Raw genomic sequence first — 24,968 nt, forward strand, 5'->3', positions numbered from 1 at the left:
AAATCCTCTCCCCTTTGTAATTGTACCTTTTGCTTTCAGATTATATTGTGCTCAGCACAAAGGTGCTGCACAAACTTATTTTGAGGGATCTTGGTTCTGTGGTCTATTAAGTGAAACTGGGAATAATAGTTTGTTGAAGGGACCCTGAAAAACTGTCATCAGAAAACAGAAAGATGGCTGGAGCTATCAACCAGCTGACAAAGGATGATGGTTATATTTAGAGGAACTGAAAATTTCTAATAGAGCTCACAAACAGTAGCTTAAGTTTATCAAGGTACGGTATCACAGCCAGTCTCCTTCCTGGACTCCAGCTATGATAGCTCCATGGAACAAATCCTGATCTCTGTTACTCTCAAGCAGCCCTGCTGAAATAGGAATTAGCCAAGTATTTTAAAAACTCTTTTCCATTGAGTTTTGATGTCTATAAAAGTGAGAAACAAATTACTGTTGGCTTGAGGCAGACATTTGAGCAGATGCTGTGGAAGAAACCGTGTTCTGCCAATTTACCTCAGCCCTACTCAGCAACACCCCTGCTATTCTATTGCTAAGCCCCTTGAGAAGAGACTGCCAAAAAGTGCCTCCCAGGGACCTGAATGACACCATCTAATTCATTGGAACTTGTGGCCCAGAAATTTCATATGAAAGCATTGAACAGATTTGTTTTTAATGTAAAGCTACTCAACAGGAATGACATTAATTTTTCACATGCAATATAAGAAATTTGCTAAGGGCTACACCATGGCTTTTAGCCACAGCCCTGCAATAGAGGCAGCATAGAGCTGCACCACCCCTGGGGAGCGCGCCAAAAGATTCTGCCTCAAGGAAGAGCAATGCCTCCTGGAGCGTCTCATTTGTGCAGGGGGTGGGTTCAGTTCATAACACCCCTTTATGGGATGCAATGTCCTCCCTCCCATGTGGTCAGCAAGCTCTGCTAGCTAGTACATGAAGGAGGCAGAGCCACTGTTGTGCATACTCCCCCCTTTCCATGAAATAATCCCGGGAGACCATCTGGGTAGCAAAACCCTGAGCTCTGTCAAACACAGGGACTGCAGTTCTGGGCTCCCCAAATTCATACTACACAAAAAGGTGGGGTAAGCTCCTTATTCCCTCTTTCATGATGCGGGGGCACTATCTAGCCCCAAATAAATAATGGGCACTTCAGTGTCCAAATTTCCTTAAGCTTTGTGGACTTTTTTTTGCAACCTCAGATATATCTACATTCTAACACTTCTCTACAAAGCTTTGGTCGTAAAAGCATTGTGAAATGATCTGATACCTGGCTTCATTAGCCCTACCGTAGAAACTCTTTTAAACAGCCTTATGCCCTTTCTTAGTAATAAATGAAAGAGGGTGGAGTCGTACATTATTTGAACAACAAAGCAAACTGTACACCATGATAAATAGATGCCTGGAAGAAAACACCCTGACTCCACCTTTACCTGGTTCAAGTGAAAAAATGCCAGTTTCAACCAAACTATGAGAGAGTTTACACCCACACACACACGGGTTTTACTTAACTCAGCAAAGAGCAACATAAAGCATTTATACACCATATGACTTGATGAGTGGAGCATCTTGAACAGGAAAATTAAATGCATTAACAAAAACTGTCCATGCCTAAGAAAAAATTCCAGGCTGTACTTTTTCAGCTATTCATTCACTAATACGGTGACCATATTTCTAGCCTTAAAATCAGGACACCCTGCAGTTTCCTCCTGTCACTATGTCCTCTACTACAACCCACCTTTTATTTAGTGTTTGTCTCTTTCAGCCATTATAATTTCCCTGCCATCTAGACTATTTTGTGTATTTTTACCATACCCCTATATTCCTCTGCTTGATGTACACAATATTCCTCAACCCACTTAGCAACATGTCCTTCCTTAGTTATGGCTCCTTTTCTCCTCCGATGTTTTCGTTCTTACATTTTCTCTTTCACCATCAAGATCTACTCCTCCTCCACACTACTTCCTGGCATACTCTGCCTTTGTTCCCCCTTGCCTCCGCTATTTTGTAGGGCGGAGTTCCCTATAAATATTTTTATTCATGCTTACTTATGCTTGTTTCACTATTCACATTTGAATTTATTGTGTTTGTATTAAAATAATTAGTTATAAGGCATTTTGGACAATGGAATCCATCTTTTAAAATGGAGTCCAATTTTGGTTGTTTACAACTCACTTTTGCATCTTTTCGTTTAGCGGGAAACAGGGTTTGCCCCAGAAACTGCCTCTGAGGAGACTGGATCAAACGTGTCTGGACTAGAACTTGCGCGACACAGAAGGCATAAAAGGACTGCACACCCTGTCAGTGGGACTGTCCATCTGAGAGGCAGCCAGTGACTGTCATGTTTGGGCATCGAGGACTTCCTTCACCATCTTACCTGATCTATCCCACCAATCCGGGTATCTTCCACCTGAATCCACTTACCTTGTTCCTGGTTCCAGTGATTACCAACAGCAGCAGTCTCCTGGTTGCTGGTTCCAAAGCAGTGAAGGTCCTGAGCTCCTCCTGTTCCTGGTAACCACTGCAGATCCAGGTCCCTGCGAACCCAAGCAATGAAGAGACTGTCACTTAACACCCGCAGCTGATCCCACTTAAGATCCATCCTTCGAGATACAGTACAGTTCTGGGGTACCTTGGTTTAGTTAGTTTGGTTAGAAGTGTAAATTGACAAGGGTTGTACTGGGGACCGGGCTTCATCTTTGGGCCACATTGCTGTTTTATGGTTTTAAACTGTTTTATTCCTCCCTCCCCCGCCCCCCCCCCAACACACACACACACTTCTCCCTGACATTGTTAGTAACTCTTTTAATACATTTTCTGTTTGTTTTCGAAGAATTTCCCTCTCTAGTCTTTTGTTACCTACCTGGTGGGCCATGGGAAGATTTTAGTTAACTTACTCCCCAGGTGATTAGATACTGGTATTGCCAGTCAAAGAACCTGGCCCTGTTACCTAAGACCATGTAACAATTTTGCAGGTCTTCTCTGTCCTGTCCTCTTCATTTTTCCTCACTTCCATGTCTCTGTTGTTCTCCCTCCTGCAATACAAATAAAAAGTGACCTGTTCACCCCTCTCAATCCCCTTGAAAGTTCCCTGTCCTCTTCTTTTCTCCTCTCACAGGGGCATGGGCAGAAGTTTGAAAAGCCTGCTTAGTGAACCTTGGCCTGGAAACCACTGCAGCATGTCAAATCCTTCCTGGGGATAGCAGCATATTATCTATGTAATTAATACCTTACCTTTTGCGCAGTAAAACACCCTGGAAGGTACATACATTGGTTCTCCACTTGTGCAGAAGCTTTTTGGAAGAGCATACGGCTCCTCTGCAGAGAACCAGTGCTGCACGAAGAAATTCGTCTTGCAGACAGATGCCATTCTCTAGCAGGATCTAAAGGATGGGGAGCACACAACATTAGGTGATATAGACAAGTATTAATGTCATTGTGCAAGGCATGGGTAAGACCACATTTGGAATGTGTGTATAATTCTCATCACCCATGCTCAAGAAAGATTAATTTAAACTGGAACAGGTGCAGATAAGAGCTACTGCAATGATCAGGAGAATGGAGGGACTATCTCATGAGAGGACTCTGTAAGAGCTTGGCTTGTTTAGCCTCACAAAAAGAAGGCTGAGAACAGCTATGATTGCTCGTTATGTATACCAGGGAGAGTAAAGAGCTACTTAAGCAAAAGGGCAATGTTGGCACAAGAGCAAATAGATATAAACTGGCCGTGAACAAATTCAGGCTGAAAATTAGAAGGTTTCTAACCATCAGGAGGTGAGATTCTGGAACAACCTCCTAACAGGAGTTGTGGGGGCAAACAACTTATTAGTTTTAAGAAAACGCTTGACAAATTTCTCAGTACAATTGTTTGATGGGGTTGCTTTTAATGGGGAGGAAGGCTCAACAGCCTTGGGGCTCGTTTCCAGTTTATGTCTTGTGTTTCTAAAAGCTCATGCTTCAGGGTTTCAGCTTGCCACCCGCAGGGGTCAGGAAAGCATTTTCCCCCACCAATGTATTCTGGGACCATGTCTTTTTTTAATCTCTTTCCTGAAACATCAAGGATGGCCACAACTGGAGATAGGACATTGGATGGGGTGGGCTGGTGCCCTGATGTAGCACTGAGCATTCTCTCTCTCAGTGGCATGGTTAGCTGGTTCTTGCTCACATGCTCAGGGTGTAACTGATCACCATATATAGGGTTGGAAAGGAATTTTACCCTAGCTCAGATTGGCAGTGACCTGGAGGTTTTCCATCTTCCTCTGCAGCATGTGTGGGGGTCACTTTCCAAGATTATATTGCACTTCATTGCCATTGTGGGAGCCTTGGGCTCTGGTGCACCGTGGTCCCTCCTATTCTCTGCCTGTGGCACATAAAGGTTTACTTTGTAATACTTTGATCTAAGTTTGGTTGTAGGGTTTAGCGAGTGAATGTTGGGTGGTGTTGGTTGCCTGGAATATACAGGAGTTCAAACTAGATGATCTGGTGGTTCATTCTGGCCTTAACTCTGCACCTCAGTAGAGAACTCCTTCCTAGGGAGAGAAGCAGATTAGTAGTCAAGGAGAGCTTAGTGATAAAATGGGCCAGAGACACTACCTGCTTGGTGCCATCTTTTACTCTGGCTGATGACCATAATCGTCTGACATGGCTGCAATCTATGGAGACCAACCCCTGACTGACATGCTGGAATATGGTTCTGCAGTCCTACACTTTCATTGTACACCACAAACCTGGTGTGACGCAGGTGAATGCAAATTTATTTTCTCAGGAAAGGGGACAGGCTTGTTGGACAAACAGTGTTCTTGACCCCATTCTTGGTGGGTGAGGGGATGTGAGAGGGTCAGAGAGACAGGAAAGGGTTAAAGGCTGTCACATGATTCAGCAGAAATTTTAAGGAAGAGATGTGTCCTCTTTCCGGGGTGGAGGACTGTGATAGGCAAGGGAAAAGGCTTCTGAGAAATGCAGCCTGGTTTGTTCAGAGGAATCACTTTTTGTATTACCTCATGAGTTGCGTGCTTTGAATAACAAAACTTGTGCCCTCAGACAAGGGCCTGAAATAGAGTCAGATGTGCGCTGATTCTTTCCTGGGCTGTTAAGAGAGCTCACCATCTTACTGGAGGTTATACAAAAAAACAGACAAAAAAACAGCCAGCTGTGACACTACCGGATCATTCCTCAAAACTGAAAATCTTTCGTTAAATTAAGACATTAAGTCAGCCTCTTTGCTAATAACCTGTATTTAAGACTTTGATCATTTGGATGAAACTGCAGTTGAGACGATTTACAAACTAGTGTCTAAGCAGGCTCTGAATGAGCTCTCCCCTGATAGCTAGCTGGGGAGAGAAAAAGTCTTCAGGATCAGACTGTATTTACATGAACGCACCCACTCTGCCTAGGTATCCAGCAGACAGAGCTGTGTGGCTAAAGTGATCAACTTTGGCTGGTGTTGGGTTACAAATCACTGAATGCAAGGCTAATGAAATGTTATCCTTATTGTATGAGTAAAGGGCAGCAGAACTATGCTTTTAGCCTTTCCTGACTGAGGGGGTCACCCTCAATTGAAATGAAGTCACTAAGCAGGAGTATTGAATGCCAGACCAGACCCCTGTGAAGGCTAAGAGGGGATGGGGATAAGTGTCACTGCTAGGAGGTGCGGACTCCAGCTGAGAGTCCTAGGCATGGTTTAACCTGCCCCTCCCCACTGTTCAAAGAAAGAAATAATGAAGGCTCCATTGGGAGTCTTTTGTTTTATTAAGAGATCACTAGAGCTGAAATCACTTGTTGTGGGACAGCATTTCCGTCCAGCCTGCTTCAGCAATGAAGTTCCCCCACTAGGAGCTAACAATTACTGAGAGCTGGGTGGAACCTCGAGACTGACCTGCAGAGGTCACAACAGAAAAGCAGGTAGCAGCAGAAGGTGACAGTGTGCAGCACAGTGGCTGGCAGGGTGGCCAGCGGAGCGGAGCAGTAGCTGGCCGGCAGGGTGGTGACACCAGAGCAAGAGCTTGGATGAGAGAGCAAGCAAGGTGCCTTCTCCCCCGCCCCCTGTGTGGGAGGTGAACTCACCCAGATGCACAGCTGAACTCTGGGTCTTCACTGACCAAGGACAACCACTGTTAGTGAGGTATGGTGAAAGAGCAGAGAGGGGCATGTTAACGGAACTTTTGGTTATAAAACTCAAATACTTGCATCAAAAGACACTGCCCAACGTACTCTGGGGTGAGTGTTTTGCTCATGGCTGAATCCTGCTTGCAGCATTTTCTCTCATTAATGTTGGGTGACTTCCCTCCTTTCATGAAAAATCTCTTTTTTACACTCTAACTCTGTTTTTGCGAGTGGGAAAGCATCGCCTGTTAGAGGCACATGGGGTGGTGTGTAACTTTCCCAGGTTACTGGGTGGGGGCTCGAGCCGGTGCTGTGCTGTATTGTTAAAAAGGAACCCCTAGATATTGAACCCGGTCCTGGTTGCGGCCGACTTCACTTGGCAGAAGGGTTACAAGTGTAATACTAAAAAAAAAAAAAAAAATTTTTTTAAAGGAACAGTGAACAACCAAAGACCTACGGTCTGATTTTTAGAGATGCTGAATATCTGCAACTCCCATTTATTTCAAGTAGTTGTGGGTTCTGAAAAGCAGGTCCCTATTTATTTTGTGTGTTTTTCAGCCCCAGAAGGAATAACAGGGGCTCTCAGCTGGCTAGCCCTTTTCTCAATTGTGTTACAACTTCTGATGTTTCATCTGAATGCAGAATAGTATAGTATATGTATCACCTGTGCTGGTACATCACTGAAAAGAGTCAAAACCTAAAATGCAGGATTAGTGGATAGATTGCTGTCCTTGAGGTACGTGCGTCATTTCTGTTTGTGTTAACAGAACATGCATGTTGAGAGGAGAATATATCCCTTCAGTCTTTGTGTGAAACACAGAACAATATGTACTTTGCTTTCAAAGGGACACTGACAAGGCTGGCAAACCTAAAATTAGATCTACCAGCTGTGTTTTGGTTTGCAGGCACACAAATGGATTCTTGTACATTTTAGTAATTTGCCTGCTTCAAAGAACAGAACTGAGTAGACAGGAAGTGTAGGTGAAAGTATGTGGCACATTAAGTTTAGGTGCTTATACAGGTCCTACATGTGCAAGGCGCTGTGGATCTACTGTGATCTAGTCAGTGTCCGCAACTCCCAATGAAATCAATGAGAAATTCATATTTCCTAACTATCATAGAGCGTCCATTTCACGCATCTCCCAGCTCTGCCTCTTACAGACTAGGACCCCATTCTGTCTAGGCCTGAGCAGAGCTCCCCATTCATGGCGGGTCTAAACAGCAGCTGGGAGATGTAATTTCTAACATAGGTAGATACACTAGCTCTGCTTGAGCTATTGCCTAAAAACTGCAGTGTGGCCATGGTGGCATGGACAGTGGCTCAGGCTAGCCTCCCAAGAATGGGATCGGGAAGGATTATACTCAGGCTCAAGGCATTCAGGCTGTATAGACTTCCAAGCTTGGGCTGGAGCCTTAGCTCTGGGACCCTCCCACACAGCAGGGTCCTACAGCCAGGGCTCCAGCCTGAACCCAGAAGTCTACACAGCAATGAAACAGCCCTTTAGGCTGAGCCCCGTGAGCCTGAGACAGCTGGCATAGGCCAGCCAGGGGTTTTTCTTTGATGTGTAGACATACCCACATTGCTATTTTTTTGGCACTAGCCTGAGCAGAGCTGTTGTGCATATATCTACCCAAGCTAGGATTTACATCTCCTAGCCTCTGTGTACGTGCGCCCTTGGTTAGGTAAACTAGGGAGTGCTAAGTAAATAGGTCTGCTGGTGTGGAAGATGCTGAGTGCATGAAAGAGAATATACCCAAGTGAGTCTTAACCCTATCACTGCCAATGGAAGGGAGAAAGGGAGAGAGAAAGCCAGGAATACATTTCCTCCCCATTTCACTCACCATTTTAGAGAAAAAACATGTTATCGTTTTCTTCTCTAAGAAAAAATGAAAGAGAAATTTGGGAAGAAAAATAAATTAAAAAACCCTAATCCCACCCTCTTAGCTTCCAAATCCTTGGGTTCTCTGTCTAGCTGTGTATATGATCTTCATAGAATCATAGAAGTGTAGGACTGAAAGGGACCCCGAGAGATCATCTAGTCCAGTCCCCTGCACTCAAGGCAGGACTATGGCATAACTAGACCATTCCTGACAGTGTTTGTCTAACCTATTCTTAAAAACCTCAACATAGGTTCTGAGTAGCTCTCATTCACACCCAAAGTTCTTCACCCAGGTGAGGTGCTTGCTGTCAAAAACTGAATTGTCATATGAATTTAAATGAATACAGTTCATGAAAAGAGAAACTGTTTTCTGCCCACAGCAAAAAAGGTGTCCCATGTTTTCGATATTTTCTTATGCCTAGCAAAGATTTGTGACCTGAGTCTGATCTTGCATGCACTGGTATAAATACACTGAATTCAAATCAACTTATTCCTGATCTACACCGTTGTAAGGGGAATTAAAGTCAGGCCATTTGAGACTTAGGTATGCTAGATCCATGTGCACCCCTTCATCCATTATCATTGAAAGAATCAGTGCCTATGAACTGGCATTATAAAACTGCTCTACAGAGTAAGTGTAATTAAGTTCCACAAAACTAGGCAATGAGGTAGACATGTAAACGTATAAAAATGACATTTGTTTATGTTAAATAAAAATGTAATAGAAATATGCTGAAATGTAAATTGGAAACATATTTTTGGGCCTAAATTTAGGCTTGACAATAATGAAGTCTGGTACACTGTGGATGAAATAAAATGAGACAGCTCAGAGGCAAGTTAAAGATAAGTGAGGACATAACCCCAGGTCATGTTGTCAACATGTTTGGTTCTCCCTGATTTTAACAAGAGTTTTTGGATGTAATGTGAATGTTTTGGAAGAATGCTACCTATACTGATAGTTACTGGAATGGCATTTACACAGATATTAATTAAAGGTGATGTTTTATATTAAATAGCCAATGAGGGAGTAGAAAGTATTTTAATTATGGTAGTGGAAATATAGATATGGTAAAAGGCAGGCTTAATGCTGATTAATTAAGGGGTGGTATTGTAAATTATTATAAAAATAATTTACAATATTAAACTAAATCTATAAAAATTTTAGATTAGCACACTCACCCACCATCAAGGCAGCATTAGAGGAAGGATTATATACCCACTCTGTTCATCCAGGGACTGACTGCCCCTGGATGCAACTTTCATAGATTCATAGATGCTGAGGTCAGAAGGGACAACTATTATGATCACCAAGTCTGACCTCCTGTATAACACAGCCCATAATATGTCCCCAAAATAATTTCTAGGGCATATCTTTGAGAAAAACAGCCAATCATAATTTTTAAATTGTCAATGATGGAGAATCCACTATGATGCTTTGTAAGTTGTTCGAATAATTAATTACCCTCACCGTTAAAAATGTAGGCCTTATTCCCAGTCTGAATTTAAAATACAGCACATGGTTATATTGTAATGCCTGTTTGCTTTAACTAATTATTTCATTTTAAATAAAGACTAAATCTATCACTTGTATCATTACAATCCTCCACCAAATTAAATTTATCTGTAACCAGCCTGGTGACTCAAACCTAGAGGCTTTAAGTTGATCACTAGTATTATTATTTATATTTAAAATACCAAGTGAAAATATTTAAATCAAAGGTTACAGACAACACAACAACTTCTTAGTATCTGGTAGATGTCTCCCTCCCGTGAAATACATGCTTTGTTTAATTTTTAATTGCATTCTTTGAATTATATTGAACTTCTCATGCATACTTTTTTATACTGGTTCATGATTATTCACATTTCTACATTTTGAAAGGACATAATGAACTACTGAAAGAGTTAATTTAGGAATAAAATTTTGGATGAATGAACTTTGGTTGTCTGTTCTGATTTTAGAATTACATGTTATAGACAACAGTGTATCAACACATTGTGGTCTGCTGCAGAACATTACATAAACAGGCATAATATGATTTAAGAGTGAGATATGCACTGAATGCACTGGAAGTGAATGGGAAAGCTTTTTTCTTAGATTAGTTGTCAATTTAATGAACAAGTGTCCAATTTTAATTTCAACCTACTAAATGTCATAACAGTAATTTCACTAACGATGGATACAGACTCAGGTGCAAGAGCAAAACAGATTTGATCACAGACACCATGAGGGAGGACAAATGGAATCCTCACTGGAAAAGAAATGTCTCCAGTGAACTTGTGTAGCGAATACTGAGTGGGGGAAACAGGAAGTAAAATGTGCCTGGCCGCTGCCCTTCTACGCAGCTTTGTCTCCATGTGGATCTGTTCTGCACCCATGTTCACATTCCCCCACATCACAAACGCTGAGCTACCATGAACAGTAGTATTCTCTGATATACATAGGTTTGCAGAGTCCTCCTGCATATAGTATTCAATACCATTAGCCCCTTGTGCAGAACCCAAGCAGCTCTCAAACAACGTTTGATTCCTATGTATCAGAATAAGGGTGAGATAAGAGTGTTCTGCACCTCTGTCCTGCACCTCTAAAAACTCACAGCATAGGGGGAGAGGGACTAAGGTGACTTTAAACCACCTGCTTTCCCAATTCTGGCCTGCTCCAGGGCCAGAGCAGCATCCAGCATACCTTAAACAGCTCCCCGGAGTATGCCTACCTTATGGAAGCCTGTCCCTATGGCCATCCAGCATTGCCTAGAACAGCGATAGGCAACCTTTGACACGCAGCCCATCAGGGAAATCCGCTGGCGGGCTGGGACGGTCCTATAGAGGGTCCTGGCGGGGCAGGAGGGACATGTCGAGGGTGGGTCAACATGTGCTGCTGCAGATATTCTAGGCCAGGGATCAGCAACCTTTGGCACGTGGCCCACCAGGGAAATCTGCTGGCAGGCCGGGCCGGTTTGTTTACCTGCAGCGTCCGCAGTTTCAGCCGATTGCTGCTCCCACTGGCTGCGGTTCGCCGTTCCAGGCCAATGGGGGCTGCGGGAAGCAGAGGCCAGCACATGCCTCGGCCCACGCTGCAGGTAAACAAACCGGCCCGGCCCGCCAGCAGATTTCCATGACTGGCCACGTGCCAAAGGTTGCCGATCCCTGGCCTAGAATATCTGCAGCAGCACATGTTGACCCACCCTCGACATGTCCCTCCTGCCCCGCCAGGACCCTCTATGCCAGGATTTGCAAGGAAGCCCTCTGAAGACAACCCTGTGGATGTCTTCCTCAGTTTCTGCAACAAGGAAGTTCTCCCTGGCCAGATTTGGGGCTTTTAGAGCCTCTTTGTGGTGCTTTGTCTCTTTAACCCATACAGGAGCCAAAGCAACAGTCAGAATTTCATTCAAAGTACTGGAGAATTGTGTCCAAATATCTGGATAATGACCATGAGATTTATTCTTCTATGAACATAGATTCAGGGTCAGACTTTTAAAATGGGCATTTTAAAGAAACATACAGATTCCAGAGTTAAACATTCAAATACTTAAAACTGGCATTTTGGTACCTAAATGTCGATTTGAGCATCCACATGCAGGATCTAGATATCCTATTTACATGCTCACACTTAAAAATTTTGTTCACAAATGTATTTAATATAGCATTGAACCTCCCTCTACAGTTTTGACTCCAGGTCAGATTAAATCCAATTCCTTGCCATTTCTAAAGTACAAGATAGAGATGAGAATTCCATCTTTACCTCATCTATTCCCCACATTTCTAAAATGTAGGAATTTGCTACTAAGGTTCACATTCATTTTTCTGAAATACTAATAACATTAATTATGAATATGTTCAACTTCCCTTTAGGTAGATGGAAAGGAGGTAAATTGAGTTAAGGAATATAAATTAGGTGATAAATGCAGAGAATTAATAAGACACACTAAATGTATCAATGAAAAAATTAGCTGGGCTAAGGCAGCTGGGCTAAGGCAATAAATATGTTTTATAATATATCAAAAACAAAAAAATCCTAAGACTGTTATACATGTTACTGGATGGAGATGGTAAAATTGTCAATTATGCAGAAAAGACAGAAGTATTCAATAAGTATTTATGTTCAGTATTTGGAACAAAGCTAGATGATGTAGCCACACCTTGATAATGAAATACTTTTTCCAACGATAAGGATGATAAACAACATCAGTTAAAGTTAAACATTTTTAAATCAGCAGGTTTGAATAACTTGCACCCAAAGGTTTATAAAGAGTTGCCAAAGAGGTACCTAGCCCACTGATGTTAGTTTTAATATAATCTTGCTAACGAGGAAGATCCAAAGAACTGGAAGAAAAGCCAATGCTGTGCTAATGTTTAATCTAGTCTGGCAGCAATCCAAGTACTGAGGAAGGTATCACATGAGAGGTGTATGCCTAGGACTGTTCCCTATGGAGCCAGAAACAGTGACTAGACTCTATCCAGATCCAGTTAACTTGGAAGCACACAGGACCAAGCGACTGGATCCACTCATAACAAACTGGTGAATGTGCAGAGTGGTACTGGACCAGGCTGTAAGACCTATCGACACTGATTTGCTTATAGAGTCAGTGAGAGTTGAGAGTGCTTAGTACATCTCCAAAAGTGCTCAGCTCCTCACAGGATAACATCCTACCTGCTGGGAGACTGGGGTCATAGAGGGAACAAAGGGGGATTCTGCACTAGCTCTGGCTTTCTTTCAATGTGTCTGCTCATGTGCTATGGTCCATCTCCAGGAGAATTAGCAAAGTGACTCCAACCCCTGTTTCCATTAAAGAGGAGGAGGCAGGGGCAGGGTTTTGGTAAATATGATTCCAAATTTAAACCTTTTATTTAAACTTTAAAAGAAAACGGCACAAATTGAAAACTTATCCAAGGAAATGTGAGTACTTAGTACTACTGTCTAGATTAGAAAGACTGAAAGAAAAGATGGGTGAGGTAATATCTTAGAAGAGCTTTGTGTTAGCTCGAAAGCTTGTCTCTCTCTGACCAACAGAAGTTGGTCCAATAAAAGATATTACCTCACCCGCTTTGTCTCTAATATCCTGCAACCAGCATGTCTACAGCAACTTTGCATAGAAAGACCAAAGTTTAGAAAGCTGTTTAATATCTTTTCTGATCTGTCATAAGTACAGTAGGGTACTTGAATGCCCCTCTGGGTTCCTCAAAAATGTAGAAAAGAAAGTACTGAACATACCAACCTTCACTCAATAAAGAGATGTCAACAGGGAGAGGCATTAAGCTGCTTCCTACTCCATTCTAAAAGACTTTTTTAGGAAAGATTAGTCTGCTGGGAAAGAATTCCCTTCTAGTGCCCACTGCAGACCCAGGAGGGCAGAAGAACAGGGGGAAAGGGATAGGCCACTGAGTCCAATGAAGACATAAATAAGGAAAAGAGAAGTTGTTTGTTCTTGTTGGAGGGAGAGTGCCACGGCTAGACTAAGGAAAAGAAGCTGGCTGTCTGAAATGGGAAACTATGCACAACTGAACATGTGCCTTGGCTTAACATATTTAAAGCGTGGTCCACAGAACACTGAACTGCCTCTCATCCCTTCTGAAAATCAGGCCCCTTTGAAGTGTTTCAGTTGGGCCCCGAAACCTGAGGAACACAAAATAACTCGTCCCTTTTGACTAGCTGGTCACATTGTCTTATTAATTTGCTGTGTATACTAGTTTGTGGGATGGGAGAGTGAGACTTAATAGCTGTGAATATAAACATAAACAAAGTCATCTAGTTAACAAAGAGAATGCAACGGAAAGCTTAGTTAGGGAGAGTATAGCAGTACAACATTTGTTGTTGGCTTTTAATATTTAGGAAATAATTTTAAAAGCCGTATAGATAGATACATTAATATAATATACACAAGGACAATACTAATGAAGTTTGTCAAAAAAATGCAGAAGTTATGATCACAAAGTTAATATAAGCTCCAAAAAACTTCTGATAAGATAGACAAGAACATTTTCTTTTGATTGTATAGTCACATGGTGTTTAGGACACATACCTTCGCTATCTGTGAATGAAACATTGAGCAAGGACAGTTACATATTCATACTATTTGGAGCTTAAGGTTGCAGTACAATTGGCTGAACCTTGATCAAAGATTAGTAAACGATATTAAGCAATTCTTACCCATGATTTTTAAATTTTACAAATACATTAAACAAACAAGCTCTCAGCACCCCTTATACAAAATGGAACTGTTTTTAAAACAGACTTGATCTTTACTTTAAATATCCATCTAAAAAATGGACCACAAAAAGAACTACATAAAATGTTTGTCCTCATGCTAGCCTTACAGAATAGCATACATAGCCAGAAACTCTCTGCCTTTGGAGAAAAATGTGAAACTTCTGTTGTAGGTTATATATTTTAGTATAGTTTGGAGGGCCTTTTATATGATAAGATGATATTAAAATGTGTAGCACACATAACAATCTAGTTAGCTTGTGATCTGTACTAAGGCCCAAACCTGCAATGGACTCCGCGCAAGCGGCAAAGTCTACTGCGGGTTTGGGGCCCTAACCAGTTAATAATTATATTCCAACATTTGCAAGGATTGACGCAGATAATTATAGGCTGGCAGCATCCCAAATCAGACAAGAGGTCAAAATGCAGGTGTGTGCCCTTTAGACCTAAAGCATAGTAGTCTGTCATGGGAACCCTGGATCACAGTTCAAAGTAATTTGGTGGCTCTTTCCTCTACTTGGCTCAAAGGGATACATTTTATTCAGCCAGTTACTGGAAATCTGAAGTGTGAAACTCTAACTTAATTCTCATTATGTGAATGCATGTAGAGGGATTGACCTGTGGTTCAAAAATGGAATTGGAGTCTGGCACATATAAAAAGAGATGGTGTTGTAAAGGGATGTAGGAGAAATATGAACCCTCTTATGTCAATCATTTTGGATTGTTTCACCCAACCCTAATTATGAGCCCCTCTACCGGTAAAAGTGCTTGGAAAATCCTAACATGGTCCTGAAAATGTATCCTTCTATCACACCTACAACTGTGAATTAGTTCACCATGTCTGCATGACAACAAATGCATCCTTTTAACAGTTCCTGATAAAAACAGCTCTCATCCTACTTAAGGTGACCTACTGTGCCTTTAAATTTGGAAACATAGCCCTATGCAGGCCAAAATGGAAAGTAATAACATAGTACCAAGGTACCAGCTACACCAGCTCGTGCTGTATTCTGAATGTGGAATATTGTGGGGTTGACTAAATTGCAGTCTCAAGGTTCAGTCTGGAGCGGGCACAGATCTTTGTATGGCAGGCCCTCATCTGTGGAACTCTCTCTCGATTTCTGTGACAGCCTTCATTGTTTGTTTTGTACAGCCTATTAATTTCTATTTCCTTCTGTCCTTTGCTGAAAGTAGAGGTAATGAGGGTTTGTAGTGTGGCTTTTGGAACCAGCTTATGATTAGTAACTTATTGAATTATTTAATGGAGAACATATCCAAATACTTTTGGCTATTGGTAATCAATAAGTTATATAAATAAACTGGACTGATGTAAGTAATATGGGAATAAAGTCCACAGTTCAGGTAAAATTTGACTTTCACAGTTCACGGTGTTCTAATATTTGAAAAATGTACAAAATGAAGATGGAACAGAATCAGATTTTGAGCCTTATTTTAGCATCTTTGGATCAGCTCTGAATGCAAAGACAGTCTTTTACCTCTCGTACCTCGTATGTTAGACACAATCTCTTTGGACTAAAGATTCTGGGTTGAGTCTCCACTTCATTACACCACTTTTGGTATAACTCCATTGAAGTCAAGGGAGTTACACTGGCTAATACAGGAACCTAGGAACTTTCATACTGGATCAGACCTGAGGTCAATCTAGGTATGCTGTCTCTGACAGTGGCCAATAGTAGATGCTTCAGAGAAACGTATAAGAACCCCACAGTAGGCAGATACGGGATAATCTGCAGCCACATTCGGTCTCAATCTGTTTTCTAATAGTTAGAGATTGGCTTAAACCCTCAAAAGTGAGGTTTAATAGACCTTCCAAAAATTGCCATTAATTATGACAACTCTGGATATTTTATGAATCTCGCTAAGTTCTTAGCCTCAATGACTTCCAATGGCAATGAGCTCCACAGTCTTATTCAGTGGTGGGCAACCTATGGCCCACGGGCCGCACGTTGCCCATCAGGGTAATCCACTGGTGGGGCCACCAGGCAGTTTGTTTATATTTGCACGGCCGCCCACAGCTCTCAGTGGCTGTGGTTCACCGTTCCTGGCCAATGGGAGCTGCGGGAAGTGGCAGCCAGCACATCCCTGTGGCCCGCGCCGCTTCCTGCAGCTTCCATTGTAAATGTAAACGAACTGTCTCGCGGCTCGCCAGCAGATTACCCTGATGGGCTGCGTATGGCCCAAAGGCCGCAGGTTTCCACCACTGGTCTAATTCTTTGTCCTCGGTGCTCCCTCAATTCGAGGATGATCTCCACCACAGATTTACATACGGGTCCTGAGATGACTCAGGAGTCATCCTGGAACCACAGAACTGCCTGCAGTAGGTACGGACATTTCCTGGCAGGTCAGCTGCCTGCTGGGAGAAAGTTCTAATCTAATTACATGTGTGAAAAAATTATATCCCTTTATTAGCTTCAAATCTGCCAACTTTTAACTTCACTCAATGTCTCCTGGCTCATGTGTTATGGGACAAAGAACAGAATTTCCTGATCTATCTTCTTTAGAACATTGATTATTTTATTTATACTTTTCCCATTTCCCCTCTTAGTCTTCTTCTTTTTAAGATAAAGCAATCTCTTTTTATATGAGAGATTTTTCCATGTCCCTAATCATTCTCATCACCCTTTTCTGAGCCCCCTATAGTTCTGCAATAATCTTTTTGGATTGGGTGACAAATACTGCACACATTATTCCAGCACTGGTATTACACTAACACAGATGTATAACAGTGGAGAATTAGGCCATAGGACTTGATCAGTTTTATAAATGGACATGCTCATAGACATTAATACCAAAAGGGACCATTATGTTCATCCAACCTGACCTCCTGCATATGATATGCCATCGAACCTCACCCATTACATTTCTGCATCACACCCATAACTTCTGTTTGAGCTGTATCTTTGAGCGTATCTTTTGGAAAGACATCCGCTCTTGATTTAAGACTTCAAATGATAGAGAATCCACCCATCCCTATGTAAATTGTTCCAATGGTTAATTACTCTCACCATTAAAAAAAAAAAGTGCCTTATTTCTCGTGTGAATTTGTCTGGGGTCAGCTTCCAACCAGTGAATCTTGATGCACTTTGTTCTGCTAAATTAAAATGCTGCCTAATATCAGAAAACTCTTCCCCATACAGATATTTATAGATATCAGTTAAGTCACCCCTTAACCTTCTCTTGGATAAACTAAATAGACTGATCTTAAGACTGTCACCATAAGGTATGATTTCCAAACCCTGAATCATTCTTGTATCTCTTTTTTGAATATTTTCCAATTTTTCAACATCCGTTTTGAACACATTATTCCAGCAATGGTCTCACTAATGCTGTATACCAGAGGTTGGCAACCTCTGGCACACAGCCCACCAGGGAAAGCCCCTGGCCAGCTGGGCCGGTTTGTTTACCTGCCGCGTCCAGAGGTTTGGCCGATCACAGCTCCCACTGGCCACGGTTCGCCACTCCAGGCCAATGGGGGCTGCGGGAAGGGCGGCCAGCACATCCCTTGGCCTGCACCGCTTCCCGCAGCCCCCATTGGCTTGGAGCGGTGAACTGCGGCCAGTGTGAGCTGCGATCAGCTGAACCTGCGGACGCGGCAGGTAAACAAACTGGCTTGGCCCACCAGGGCTTTCCCTGGAGGGCCTCATGCCACAGGTTGCCGACCCCTGCTGTATACAGAGGTAATACCACTTCCCTACTCCTGCTTGATATCCCCCTGCTTGTACGTCCAAGGATCATGTTCTCCCTCTTAGCTATATCATCACATTGGGAGCTTATGTTCAGTTGGTTATATACCATGACCCCCAAGTTCTTTGCATTGTCACTGCATTTCAGGACACTAACTTCCATATTTTAAGACTAATCTATGTTCTTTGTTCTTAGATATATGATTTTGCATTTGGTAGTGTTAAAATGTATGTTGTTCAAATACGACCACCTTATCAAGAGATGCTGTTGGTCCATATAACTCACCCAAATCCCATCATTATTTACCACTCCACTGATATTTGTGTCACCTACAAATTTTACTAGCGAGCAAGGATGTTATATTGTCTTCTATATCATTGGTGAAGGTATTGAATAGCACTGGACCAAGAACAGAACCCCATGGAACCCTGCTAGAAACACCGTCACAGGATAATGATTCCTTATTTACAATTACTTTCATCGTCTGTCACTATGCAAGTGACAATTAATAACAATTGTGTGACCATAAAGAATATCATCTTAAAAGTCTGATTCTTGACTTCACATACTACTCCCTAGGATTTAATTCTTGAGGGGACAGAAGCTAGGTGTGATGAAGATAATGTACTGGGGTTACTGTCTCCTCTGCCCACACCTCTCTGGTCATGCACTGAACATAACTCTGCCTGAACAGAGAATGTAGACTGATAGATTCATCTTGACATTAAACACTCCATGTAAAAATGTATTTGTGCTCCCCACTACCCACACTGTAAATGATGACATTTGTATATATCAGCTTGTTTTGTAGAATCATTGATTGGTGTACTAAGATATCTCCCAAAGATCCAGCTTCTGCTAAAACATACATCTTTTGCAATCAGGTCATATCATTCTGAAAACTTTATTTGCTGATTAGGCAGACTACTAATTATTGCCAGTCTCAAAGGAGAGTTGCTTCTATAGCATTCAAATTATGATTGTATTCATGAAGCCCTTGTCTCAAACAGCTAATTAGATTACTGACATTAACATTTCTCTGAATATTGTGTACATAACAACATCGTAAAAGCAGCAGTTAGAATATCAAATAAAGCAAATTAAACATTTAGTCAGATTTCTATTTGCATGTGGTGAATCCAATAACACGCATGTATGTACAAAGGTGGATATACTGTCAATAATATATAAATATAACTATCATAAGTTTGGTTTTGCTTTGTTTTGTTTTCCAAGCAGGAATATTCCACCTGGTTAAATATGCACCAGGAAAATAGTGTTCCTCTGTAGCATGGGGCACGGGTCACTTGCTGGAGGATTCTCTGCTCCTTGAAGTCTTTAAACCACAATTTGAGGACTTCAATAGCTCAGACATAGGTGAGAGGTTTTTCGCAGGAGTGGGTGGGTGAAATTCTGTGGCCTGCATTGTGCAGGAGGTCAGACTAGATGATCATAATGGTCCCTTCTGACCTTAGTATCTATGAATCTATGAATCAATGTGAAATGTGATTCAAAGAAGAGACTGAGGGTATGTCTACACTACGAAATTAGGTCGAATTTATAGAAGCTGATTTTTTAGAAAGCGATTTTATACAGTCGATTGTGTGTGTCCCCACTAAGCACATTAAGTCGGCGGAGTGCATCCACAGTACCGAGGCTAGCGTCGACTTTCAGAGCGTTGCACTGTGGGTAGCTATCCCACAGTTCCCGCAGTCTCCGCCGCCCATTGGAATTCTGGGTTAAGCTCCCAGTGCCTGATGGGGCAAAAATATCGTCGCGGGTGGTTTTGGGTACTTGTCGTCAGTCGCCCCTCCCTCCGTGAAAGCAACGCAGACAATCATTTTGCACCTTTTTTCCATGCAGGCGCTATACTGCTTTCAGCAGATGATGCAGTAGGACTGCAAACCATCATCATCGAACAACCGCTTCTGCTGCCACTCTGCTCTCCTGATGCTATGAATCCACCTTGCAGGTCCTCTATATGACCGCTGTTATCCACTGCTTCCACTGCCACTCTGCTGTCCTGGTGGTCTCGCAGGGCCACTTCTGCTGCAACTCTGCTCAGCTGCTCTTGTCTCGCCATACCCCGGCAAGAGTGCAGCCTGCTCAGCTGTTGTGTCCTGGCAGCAGACGGTGCAGTAGGTCTGCAAAACTGGTCATTCAACCACCGCTTCCCCTGCAACTCTGCTCTCTTGCTCTCCTGCAGATGCCATATCACGGCAAGCATGGAGCCCACTCAGATCACCGCGACAGTTATGAGCATTGTAAACACCTCACACATTATCATGCAGTATATGCAGAACCAGAACCTGCAAAAGCAGGCAATGGCAGCGCGGTGATGAGAGTGATGAAGACATGGACACAGACTTCTCTCAAAGCATGGGCTCCAGCAATTTGGCCATCCTGGGGGCAATGGGGCAGGCTCATGCTGTGGAACGCCAATTCTGGGGCCAGGAAACAAGCAGAGACTGGTAGGACCGCATAGTGTTGCGGGTCTGGGATGATTCCCAGTGGCTCCGAAACTTTCGCATGCGTAAGGACACTTTCATGGAACTTTGTGACTTGCTTTCCCCTGCCCTGAAGCTCAAGAATACCAAGATGAGAGCAGCCCTCACAGTTCACAAGTGAGTGGTAATAGCACTCTGGAAGCTTGCAACGCCAGACAGCTACTGGTCAGTCAGGAATCAATTTGGAGTGGGCAAATCTACTGTGGGGGCTGCTGTGATCCAAGCAGCCAATGCAATCACTGAGCTGCTGCTATCAAGGGTAGTGACTCTGGGAAATGTGCAGGTCATAGTGGATGGCTTTGCTGCAATGGGATTCCCTAACTGTGGTGAGGCAATAGATGGAACGCATATCCCTATCTTGGGACCGGATCACTTTACCAACCAGTACATAAACCGCAAGGGGTACTTTTCAATGGTGCTGCAAGCACTGGTGAATCACAAGGGACTTTTCACCAACATCAACGTGGGATGGCTGGGAAAGGTAATGACGCTCACATCTTCAGGAACTCTGGTATGTATGAACAGCTGCAGCAAGGGATTCACTTTCCAAACCAGAAAATAACCGTTGGGGATGTTGAAATGCCTATAGTTATCCTTGGGGACCCAGCCTACCCCTTAATGCTATGACTCATGAAGCCATACACAGGCACCCTGGACAGTAGTCAGGAGCTGTTCAACTATAGGCTGAGCAAGTGCAGAATGGTGGTAGAATGTGCATTTGGACATTTAAAAGCATGCTGGTGCAGTTTACTGACTCGGTTAGACCTCAGCGAAACTAATATTCCCACTGTTATTACTGCTTGCTGTGTGCTCCACAATATCTGTGAGAGTAAGGGGGAGACATTTATGGCAGGGTGGGAAGTTGAGGCAAATCACCTGGCCGCTGATTATGCACAGCCAGACACCAGGGCGGTTAGAAGAGCACAGCAGAGCGCCCTGTGCATCAGAGAAGCTTTGAAAACCAGTTTCATGGCTGACCAGGCTATGGTGTGAGAGTTCTGTTTGTTTCTCCTTGATGAAAACCCACCCCTTGGTTCACTCTACTTCCCTGTAAGCCAGCCACCCTCCCGTCCCCCCTTCAATCAGCGCTTGCAGAGGCAATAAAGTCATTGTTGTTTCAAATTCATGCATTCTTTATTAATTTGTCACACAAATAGGGGGATAACTGCCAAGGTAGCCCGAGAGGGGTACAGGAGGACGGGAGGAGGGAAGGACAAGGCCACATTGCACTTCAAAACTTACTGAATGCCAGCCTTCTGTTGCTTGGGCAGTCCTCTGGGGTGGAGTGGTTGGGTGCCCAGAGCCCCCCGCTCCCGCATTCTTGGGCGTGTGGGTGAGGAGGCTATGGAACTTGGGGAGGAGGGCAGTTGGTTACACAGGGGCTGCAGTGGCGGTCTGTGCCTTTCCTGCACCTCAACCATACACCGAAGCATATCAGTTTGATCCTCCAGTAGCCTCAGCATTGCATCCTGCCTCCTTTCATCATGCTGCCGCCACCTTTTCTCTTGATCCCACCACCTCGACTGTTTCTCTAGCCATCTATCCTCTTGCGCGTCCCTCCTGTCCTTGCATTCATTTTGTGCTTTCCTGGACTCTGCCGTTGTCTGCCTCCACGCATTCTGCTGGGCTCTTTCAGTTTGGGTGGACTGCATGAGCTCAGGGAACATTTCATTTTGAGTGCATTTATTTCGCCTTCTTATCTGCGCTAGCCTTTGGGACAGAGATGCTAGTCGCAGGGTTGAAACATTTGCAGCTGTGGGAGGAAAAAAAAGGGAGATTAAAATTGAAAAAGACACATTGGCCATTTAAAAGGAGGGGCTGATGTTTTCGGGTTAACGTGCAGCACAAACCCAACTCACCCCCCCGCCCCACACACACCCAATTCTCTGGGATGATCGCTTCACCTCTCCCCCCACCGCGTGGCTAACAGTGGGGATGATTTCTTTTCAGCCACAGGCAAACAGCCCAGCAGGAACGGCCACCTCTGATGTCCCCTTAATAAAATTCCCCTATTTCAACCAGGTGACCATGAATGATATCACTCTCCTGAGGATACCAAAGAGAGATAAAGAACAGATGTTGCTTGAATGCCAGCAAACACCTGGACCACACGTTGCCATGCTTTCTTATGCAATGATTCCAGACTACGTGCTACTGGCCTGCTGTGGTAGTGTCCTACCATGGAGGACGCAATAAGGCTGCCCTCCCCAGAAACCTTTTGCAAAGGCTTTGGGAGTACCCCCAGGACAGCTTCATTGAGATATCCTTGGAGTAATTCTGCCCCATCCCCAGACATGTTAACAGACTTTTCCAGTAGCTCCACTGGCCATGAATGCATTCCAAGTCTTCAGGGCAAAATAATCATTAAACACGCTTGCTTTTAAACTGTGTATTATATTTACAAAGGTACACTGACCAGAGATGCCTTCTCTGCCTTCAAGGTGCGGGAGCCTGGGTTGGGATGGTTGGGAGGGTTTTGGCTCCAGGGTGATAAACAGTTCCTGGCTGTCGAGGAGAACGGTTTCTCCGCTTGCCTGGTGTGTGCGATCTTCAACCTCCTCCTCATCATCATCTTCTTCGTCCAGCAAATCCTCATCCCTGTTGCGTGAGTCCACGTACAGGTGTGGGGTAGTTGTAGGGGCACCCCCTAGAATTACATGCAGCTCATCATAGAAGCGGCATGTCTGGGGCTCTGACCCCGAGCGGGCGTTTGCCTCTTGGGTTTTTTGGTAGGCTTGCCTGAGCTCCTTAAGTTTCACGTGGCACTGCTGGGGGTCCCTTTGATAGCCTCTATCCTTCATGCCCTTGGAGATTTTTTTCAAATATTTTTACATTTCGTCTTTTGGAATGGAGTTCTGATAGCACGGATTCATCTCCCCATACAGCGATCAAATCCAGTACCTCCCGTTCAGTCCATGCTGGAGCTCTTTTGCGATTCTGGGACTCCATGGTCATCTCTGCTGATGAGCTCTGCGTGGTCACGCCACGGTGGCCAAACAGGAAATGAAATTCAAAAGTTTGCGGGGCTTTTCCTGTGTACCTTGGCTAGTGTATCCGTGTTGAGAGTGCTGTCCAGAGAGGTCACAATGGAGCACTGTGGGATTGCTCCCGGAGGCCAATACTGTTGAATTGCGTCCACACTAACCCAAATTCAACCCGGCAATGTCGATTTCAGCGCTAATCCCCTCATCGGGAAGGAGTACAGAAATAGATTTTAAGAGCCCATTAAGTCGACAAAAATGGCTTCGTTGTGTGGACGGGTGCAGGGTTAAATCGATCTAACATTGCTAAATTCGACCTAAACTCGTAGTGTAGACCAGGGCTGAGACTCATGTTGTGGAAGAGGTGCCTTCTTCACTAGTAGTTTCAGCTGTTTCATTCAGAGAGGCTCTGGATGAACAGAGGAAAGAAGGGTTACAACCGGCAAGACTCTCTCATAGTTGGGAAAAAACTATGTGGAGGTTTAAGCACCGTTATGAATGGAGTTAATGTGTCCATCTGGACAGATGTGATTCCAAAAACACTTAAAAAAAATGAGCAGGCCCTTTAGACTCACTTCTCAGAAAGGAAATAATGACATTACTGAAGAACAGTCCCATCCACGTCTGCCAGATCTTGCAGGCAGATCAGTCAACAGTATCAGAGGCTAATAAGATTAATCAAAGGGACATGGACCTCTGACCTTTGTCCATTGCCAAAAGATAACTTACCAAGGTAGCTAATGCAGTGTCTGTACTATGTCCAGGCCTAAAAGTAGACTGATAGGAAACCAAAAGAATCTGGAGCTGCCCTACTACAACCTTCTTAATAACCTCCCAAAAGGTCACGGTTGTTAAAGCCAAGTGATGGCTTCTTGATCAGTAACTGACAAGGTCATTCAGGTGAAAAAGTTATTTCTTTGTCAATCACTGAGCTTCCTCAAACTTATCATTTTTAGAGACAATTATTGGGAAGACTGTAGTATGGCAATTCTGATGTCATCTTCCTTCCCAGATTCCCATAAAAGTATTCTCAGTGACTTTCAGTGAATTCTATAGGCAGACCTTGACATCATCAACTACAAAGTATTGGTGACCTGCCAGATCTCACAGACAGAGATGGAAAGTGTTATTCTCCCATAAGACCATGTTTTTCCTTTCTGAGAAATCTCAAATGGCAGGTTTGAGAGGTTGTTCATCTACCATAAAGGCCCTATCATGCATGATTCTGCAAGATTTCATTGACACTTTTCTTGCTAAATGTGTATCTGAGGTCACACGGAGAGATTGTGAGGCATCACTACCTTGCTGACATCAGTCTACTGCTAATGATACTCAGCTCCATATATCCTTTTCACCTGAAAGGTGGTGGATTTTATTTTATTTTGCCATATGCATGATGAGGATATGGACCTAGGCAACAATTAAATGACTGAAGTTCAGTCTAAATAAGATGGAAACAATGATGGTCAAGAGAAGGAAGACACTGGAAGAATTATCAGAGGTTATGACTGCGCCATCAGTCCATCTAAATACACAATGCAACTGCCAAAAAGGTTTGTAACCCAGAACACATTTTGGCTGC

General features: G+C 43.4%; 2 long non-coding RNA genes across 2 annotated transcripts in view; both read right to left on the bottom strand.

Annotated features, from left to right (window-relative positions):
* LOC122466526 overlaps positions 1-24,968 on the bottom strand; it is a 34,580-nt gene that overhangs the window by 4,006 nt on the left and 5,606 nt on the right. The window contains exons 2-3 of the long non-coding RNA XR_006292123.1: positions 2,957-3,041; positions 2,431-2,543 (exon numbers count right to left, since the gene is read on the bottom strand). This is a non-coding gene — a long non-coding RNA (uncharacterized LOC122466526). The remainder of the gene's footprint in view (positions 1-2,430; positions 2,544-2,956; positions 3,042-24,968) is intronic.
* On the bottom strand, positions 22,096-22,996 carry LOC122466525. The gene is made up of 2 exons (XR_006292122.1): positions 22,822-22,996; positions 22,096-22,158 (listed from the first exon to the last, which is right to left on the bottom strand). It is a non-coding gene; the product is annotated as an uncharacterized LOC122466525 (long non-coding RNA).

This window comes from Chelonia mydas, chromosome 1, assembly GCF_015237465.2.
Source record: "Chelonia mydas isolate rCheMyd1 chromosome 1, rCheMyd1.pri.v2, whole genome shotgun sequence".
Lineage (NCBI taxonomy): Eukaryota > Metazoa > Chordata > Testudines > Cheloniidae > Chelonia > Chelonia mydas.